The sequence below is a fragment of the Rhinolophus sinicus genome, linkage group LG11 (genome assembly GCF_036562045.2).
Source record: "Rhinolophus sinicus isolate RSC01 linkage group LG11, ASM3656204v1, whole genome shotgun sequence".
In the NCBI taxonomy this organism is placed as follows: domain Eukaryota; kingdom Metazoa; phylum Chordata; class Mammalia; order Chiroptera; family Rhinolophidae; genus Rhinolophus; species Rhinolophus sinicus.
Genome location: NC_133760.1, coordinates 1,462,278 through 1,469,386, shown reverse-complemented (window position 1 = coordinate 1,469,386; position 7,109 = coordinate 1,462,278).

Below are 7,109 nucleotides of genomic sequence, written 5' to 3'. Positions count from 1 at the left end.
CTGGACATGCCCACTTTTATTCTTTCTTATAAGTGATTCCCACCTAGTTCTCACCACCATCATTTCTCACATGGACCTGCCTCCTAAACTGGTCTTCCTGCTCCCTTCCCCTCAGTCTAGTTTCAGTGCATGGACTTCATAGAAACTGAAGTCAGCCCAAAAGTCAGCTCAAGTCAAATTCATCTCTGCTCAAAATCCTTCAGTGGCTCTCCTTTCTCTGTGTGAAAGCTGAGGTCTGTAGGGTCTTATGGGTCACTACTCTAATCTCCTCTTCTTCCTCTCCCTATCACTCTATTCCTGAACACCCGCCTTCGTGCTGCTCCTTGAGCTCCCAGACCCCATCCTGCCTCAGGGCCTTTGCACTTGCTGTTCCCTCTTCCTGGAATACTGTTCCCTTAGACATCCTCATGGCCTGCTTCTCACCACCTTCAGGTCTTTGCTCGAATGTCACCTTCTCAGAGAGGCCTGGCAAACCATCCTATTTAAAATTGCAGCATGTCTTACCCTCCCCTTGTTCATTTCTTCCCCTGCTTTGTACTTAATTTTTCTTCAGTGCGTTTATCACATTCTAACACACTATGTAATAGGTGTTCCTTTTGTTTATTATATGTCTCCCCATTAGAATGAAAGCTTCACAAGGGTATGTTCAGACTCCCACTCTATCTGCAGCATATAGAATAGAGTATAGCACAGAGTAAGTGAGATATTTGTTGAATTAATGAGCTTTTTGTACTTGGTGCCTGAGCTTGTGTACCTAAGAACACAATATTCATGTGCATTATTGCTTCATTGTTTCAGTCAAGACGTGTTGACTTCACAGTTTATGCTGAGTGAGGCTGGAAACCAGAGAAGACACATACTTGTCCTAGATTGAAGGGGATGAAAGAACTGAGAGAAAGAGACAATAATATGGTGTGGTGTGATGGCAAAGAGTCCAGGGGCATGGGTTCATGTTCTGGCTTTGCCACTTAATAATTTGGGTCATGCTTATTGTGTGCTTAAGTCCTTCTCTGAGTACATTATATCTGTGTGTGTATATGTATAATCCCCACAACAATATATGAAATGGGTCCTATGAACCCCGTTTACACATGAGGAAACTGAGGCACACACAAGTTAAGTAATTTGTCTGCAATCGCACAGCTAATACATGATGGATATGGTTGAATCCAGGCCATGTGATTTAGACCCAGCATCCTTTGGTGCTAGCCTGCACTGTGACTTTGTGACCTGGCCCCTTTCTAGTTGTGCGATCCTGGACAAATGACTTAACCTCTCTGTGCCCCAGCGCCCTAACTGTAAAATGGTGATCACAGTGTTGGGAGGATTAAATGAGATTATGGACCTGGCAAAGAGGAAACGATAGATGAATGTTACAAGGACAGAGATGATGGTCTTTCTTTAGGTATGTGCTCTAATGGAGGACACAAAGGGTGCTGTGGAAGCCCAGAAGAGGCTGCTAAGAGGGGCAGGGTAGGCTTCCTGGAGGAGGGGCAGGTAGAGCTGAACCTGAAGGGCAAGTTTGGCAGCTCAAAGTGGCCTAGAGGATGAGGGAGGGGGGAGTGTTCCAGGCCAGGGAGCTGCCTGAGCTGTGCAGCGGCGGTGGGGAGCCAAGGCGCTATGCCCACTGGGCGTACCTGAGTGCCAGGCGGGTGGGTCTTAGGTGTGCAGCAGGGAGAGGGATCTGTGTGTCTCTGTCTCCAGCTCCTGTCACTCTGTGTCCCTGTCACATCCATGGCACAAATATTTTCTGAGCTCCTACCTGGGTTGGGGGTGGAAGGAAGGAACAGACCCCTTACCCTCTGTGAGGCTGACTGGGGGGATTGGCACCCCTGCGACAGAGGAGCAGATAAAGGCTCAGAGTGGGGAAAACCACTAGCCCAAGGTTACAGCACCCCCGGACTGTGCCACAAATGCATATTTAGCTGATCGCAAGCCCCTTTCTTTAGGTGCAGATGGAGAAACTGTCCTCATAGAGGCATTCGGTGGGAGTCAGGGCCCGGGACTCTAGGTCTGAGGGAGGAGGGCCTGCCCGGCGCAGGCTCTCCCAGGCTCCGCCCCCCTTCTCCGCGGTCTGGAGCGGCACGAGAGACCGAAACCGGAGGACCCGCCCTAGTTCCCGGGCCCAGGAGCTCCTTCCTCCTTTTGTGGCCGCAAAGGAGGGCCCTCCCTCTCTCCAAACCGTAGTAAGTGGTTCCCAGATACCAGTGGGGACTCCCACCCCTGCACAGCCTGACTCAGTAAGTCCCGGGAGGAGGCAGTGAACCCCTGTCTTGGAGACTTACCAGTGGGAGGAACCGGGCACCTAAGAACACAACCCTTTCCACCCCCTTGCCTTCTCATACCGTCCTTACAGCATCTTTCAGTAAGTGAGCTTTAGGACTATGGGTCTGAGTTTGCCTCTGTCCTCAAACTGGGGAACTGGGCTAGTTAATTTATTCTCTGGGTTGAGGGGACCCGGGAAACAAACAGAATTCCCCACTGGGGCTTCATAAGCTAAGATGCCCTGTGTGTCATATCTGACACCCCCGCCCCATCTCTTCCCTCATCTTCCTCTCCCACTGCTCACACCCCCACATACATGCACCCAACAAGAGGATTTACTGATGAATTCATAGGACAGGGAGGGAGGTCAAATTCTTGGGAAATGGGAGGTATGACAGATCATTGGGAGAGGGTGTAAAGATGGGAGCTGGGTCTCAGGGAGATATATTTACTCACTTGTTGTTAATTTATTCACTCAATAAATGGTTCCTGAGACCTAAGGGAAAATATACCTTGCTGGCACCTACAGTCACAATTCACAGTGACTTGTGCACTAATGGAGGTGGCATAGGGCATTGTGTATCCCCAGAGGAGGCCTTTATGCCAGCTTTGTGATGGGTATGGGAGGCGGTCAAAGAAGCCTTCGCTGGTTAAGTGATATCTAGACGGTGTTCTGAAGGGATAAATATGAGTTCGCCAAGGAAGATATAGGAAGGAATGATATTCTAAGCATGGGGAGTGGCATATGCGATGTCCCAAAGTCACGTAGTAGCAAATACTTAAGCACCTACTGTGTGTCAAGCACGTTCTAAGTGCTGGGCAGAGCACACCCCTGCCCCTGTGTTTTTGTCATCCTAGTGGGTGTAGTGGGGAGTCAGAAGATAAACAGGCAGGAACACATACATGAATAAGACTTTCAGGTTGTGGTAAGCGCTATGGAGGAAATGAAACAAAGGTGCAGAGATGGATTGACCAAGGGACAGGCAGGTGTGGTCACTTCAGGTGGGGTGGTCAGAGAGGGCCTCTCTGAGGTAGGTGGCATGTGAGCTTTGACCTGAATTTCGAGAATGAGAGAGGGTTTCAGGCCGAGAGAATACCTTGGGGAGGCTGGACCAGGAAAATCTGTAGGAGGTGTGACTGGCTCCCGGAGGTGAGACCAGAAACCTAGCTATGAGGACAGTCATGATGTTGGTGAGGACAATGACAAATGCAAATGAGAGGGTGGCCAAACTCCAACTTAAATAAATGGGTTTGCCCCAAGCCTGAGTCTCAAGGAGCTCTCAGTCTGGCTGGGGAGGTGACGCAAACATGGGCTGGCCTAAATGTGCCATCATGAAGGTGGTTCAGGCAGTGTGGAAGTCCAGAGGAATTCCTCCCTGGGCAAAGGGATTAGGGTAGGTTTTTCCTTGGAGTTTCTCTGAGGCCTGCCAGGTATAGAATGGGGGCAGGGTAGTGGACCAAGAGGGTGGGTCTAAGAACCGGCCAGCAGGAGGCACAGGGTGGGGAGGGAGGCTGTCCCAAAGCTGTTTGCTCTCTGGGAGGGATGGAAAGAGGGAAGGTCTGCTGAAACTGGAGATGCCTGGCTCCGAGGCTGGGGGGCTGGGCCCCGGGGGCAGTGACAGGGAAAGGACTCCAGACAGACGAGTTTGGACACTGGGTTGGAGCAAGCGACTTTACTCTCTGAACAGGTGACTCAGTTTATTCTCATTTCTTCATCTCTAAAAACGAGCAGAAGTCCTGGTACCTGCCGTAAAGGCTAGTGGGAAGGTGAGCTGTCAGAAGACGTGTAAAGTGCTTACATCTGGGCTCAGTGCTTAGCTGATCGATGAAGGATAAATAAACAAAGGAATGAACCAATAATTAAATGACCAAGGCGATATGAGGTGACAAGGGTGGTTCTGCAGACAGACAGCTCTGAGTTCCAGTGCCTGCTCTGACACCTCAGGCAGCAGTCTATTTCTCCAGCTCCTAGCTTCTGATGGCCATTCCATTTATTCAATACATTTATTCATCCATTCAACAAACGTTTATGAAGCATTTACTCTACACCAGGCACTGTTCCCTCTCATGCTGGCCAGCAGCTGACAGAGGACAGGTGACCGACTGCCTCTGGGCGGAGGAGTGCAAGGCTCATAATACAGCATGGGGCAGGGAGCTGTGTCCTACACAACCAGACTGAGAAACAACGGCTTGAACCGGAGTGGGGGAGGGGGGAGGCGGAAGAAGGGGAAAAAAGAAAAAAAGTATTAATCATCTTTGTTTTTGTTTTAAATTGGGGAACAGTGTGTTTTTCCAGGGTGTCAAGTCATTGTTTTTCAATATAGTTGTGGGGGGGGGGCGCAGCTCACTGGGACTTGAACTGGTGACCTTGGTGTTATGAGCACCTCGCTTTAACCACTGAGCCATCCAGCCACCCCAAAATTAATCATGGTAAAGTGAACAACTGAGTAGCGTTTAGTACGTTCACAGTGTTTTTCAACCATCACTTCCATCTAGTTCCAAAACATCTTCAGCTCCCCAAAATAAAGCCCTGTACCCATTAATAATCATTCCCCATTCCTCCCTCCCCCCAACCCCTGGAAACCACAAATTGCCTTCTGCCTGTATGGATTTACCTATTCTGGACATTTTATATAAATGGAATTGTACACTATGTGACCTCATAGGGTCTTTAAGATTCACACATGTCGTATCGATCAAGTGTTGAAATCATTTCAGACTTATATAAAAGTTGCAAAAGAATACAAACAATTCCCGTATACTACACCCAGATTCCCCAGAGGTTAACAGTGAACCTGAATGCTTTTGCTTTATCCTTCTCTCTGTATCTGTCTCTCTCACACACACCCCTTTTTTCTCAACTGTTTGTCAGTTGCAGACCTGATATCCCTTTACCCCTAAAAACTTTAAATATATTTCCAAAAATGGAGAGAGAGAGAGAGAGAGAGAGAGAGAGAGAGAGAGAGAGAGAGAGAGAATTGGGTGCCATAAACCCTCTGATGGGGAAAGCAGAGGGCATTGTGGGGGGATTCTCTCAGCACCTGGGACAGCACCCAATGCTTATTAGGAATTTGTTAAGAACATCAGCTATGATAAATGTACATAGCCTACATGGAGTCTAAAGAGAGACTCTCAACATCTTGGGTGAGTCTGGGAACCAGGTGGGAGGAAGGAGTTTGTATGCATTGTTCTCTTTATAATAACATTAATAGCTAGAGATGTTCTGGCACTTAATGTGGATTAGGTCCTTGTTGCGAGTACTTAGTGTCATCCTTCCAAACTCTGTGACAGGGGCCAGCAAAGTACAGCCTACTGCTTGTTTTTGTAAATAAAGTTTTATTGGAACTCAGCTGTGCTCGTTTGTTTGCATATTGTCTATGGCTGCTTTCCTGCTATAATGGTAGAGTAGTTGAAACAGGGACTGCATGGCCCCCAAAGCTGAAATTACTTACTATCTGGTCCTTTCTTTGCAGGAAACGTTTGCTGACCCCTGCCCTACAGGTAGATGATATTAGGAGCTGAGTTTACAGAATAGGAGAAAAAGGCTCAGAGAGGGAAATGCTTTATTAAAGGCTGAGAGAACCAGTATCTGAACACAGTACCCATGTTCTTTTTTTTTTTTTTTTTTTTAAGGGGAACAGGACTTTATTGGGGAACAATGGTCAAATTGTTGTCCTTTCAATCTTAGTTGTGGAGGGTTCTGTTCAGCTTCAAGTTGTTGTTCTTTCAGTCTTAGTTGTGGAGGGCGCAGCTCAGCTCCAGGTCCAGTTGCCGTTGCTAGTTGCAGGGGGCACAGCCCACCATCCCTTGTGGGAGTCGAACCGGCAACCTTGTGGTTGAGAGGACGCGCTCCAACCAACTGAGCCATCCGGGAGCTCAGCGGCAGCTCAGCTCAAGGTGCCGTGTTCAATCTTAGTTGCAGGGGGCGCTGCCCACCATCCCTTGCGGGAGTCGAGGAATTGAACTGGCAACCTTGTGGTTGAGAGCCCACGCTCCAACCAACAACTGAGCCATCCGGGAGGCAGCTCAGCTCAAGGTGCCGTGTCAATCTTAGTTGCAGGGGGCAGAGCCCACCATCCCTTGCGGGACTTGAGGAATTGAACTGGCAACCTTGTGGTTGAGAGCCCACTGGCCCATGTGGGAATCGAACCGGCAGCCTTCGGAGTTAGGAGCACGGAGCTCTAACCGCCTGAGCCACCGGGCCGGCCCACCCATGTTCTTTTTATTATTATTAATTATTTTCTTTATTTTTAACTGTGGTAAAATATACATAACATGAAATTTACCATTTTAACCATTTTTAAGTGTACAGTTCAGTGACATTTAAGTACATTCACATTGTTGTGCAACCATCCCCATCACCCACCTCAATCACTCTTTACATCTTGTAAAATTGAAACTCTGTCCCTATTAAAAAACAACTCCCCATTGCCCCTTCCCCAGCCCCTGGTAACCATCATCTATTTTCTATCTCTATGAATTTAACAGCTCTAGGCACCTCAAAGAAGTGGAACCATACAGTATTTGTCTTTTTGTGACTGGCTCATTTCAGTTGGCACAATATTTTCACAGTTCACCTCCTTTTTAAGGCTGAATAATATTCCACTGTCTGTGTATACCATGTTTGTTTTGTTTATCCATTCATCCTCTGAGGGACACTTGGATTGCTGCGCACACACACACACACTCTTTTTTTTTTTTTTTTTTTTTTACAAATTTTATTTTTTTATAGATTTTTTTTTTTTGGGGGGGAAGGGGAACATGACTTTATTGGGGAACAGTGTGTACTTCCTGGACTTCTTTTTTCCAAGTCAAGTTGTTGTCCTTTCAATCTTAGTTGTGGA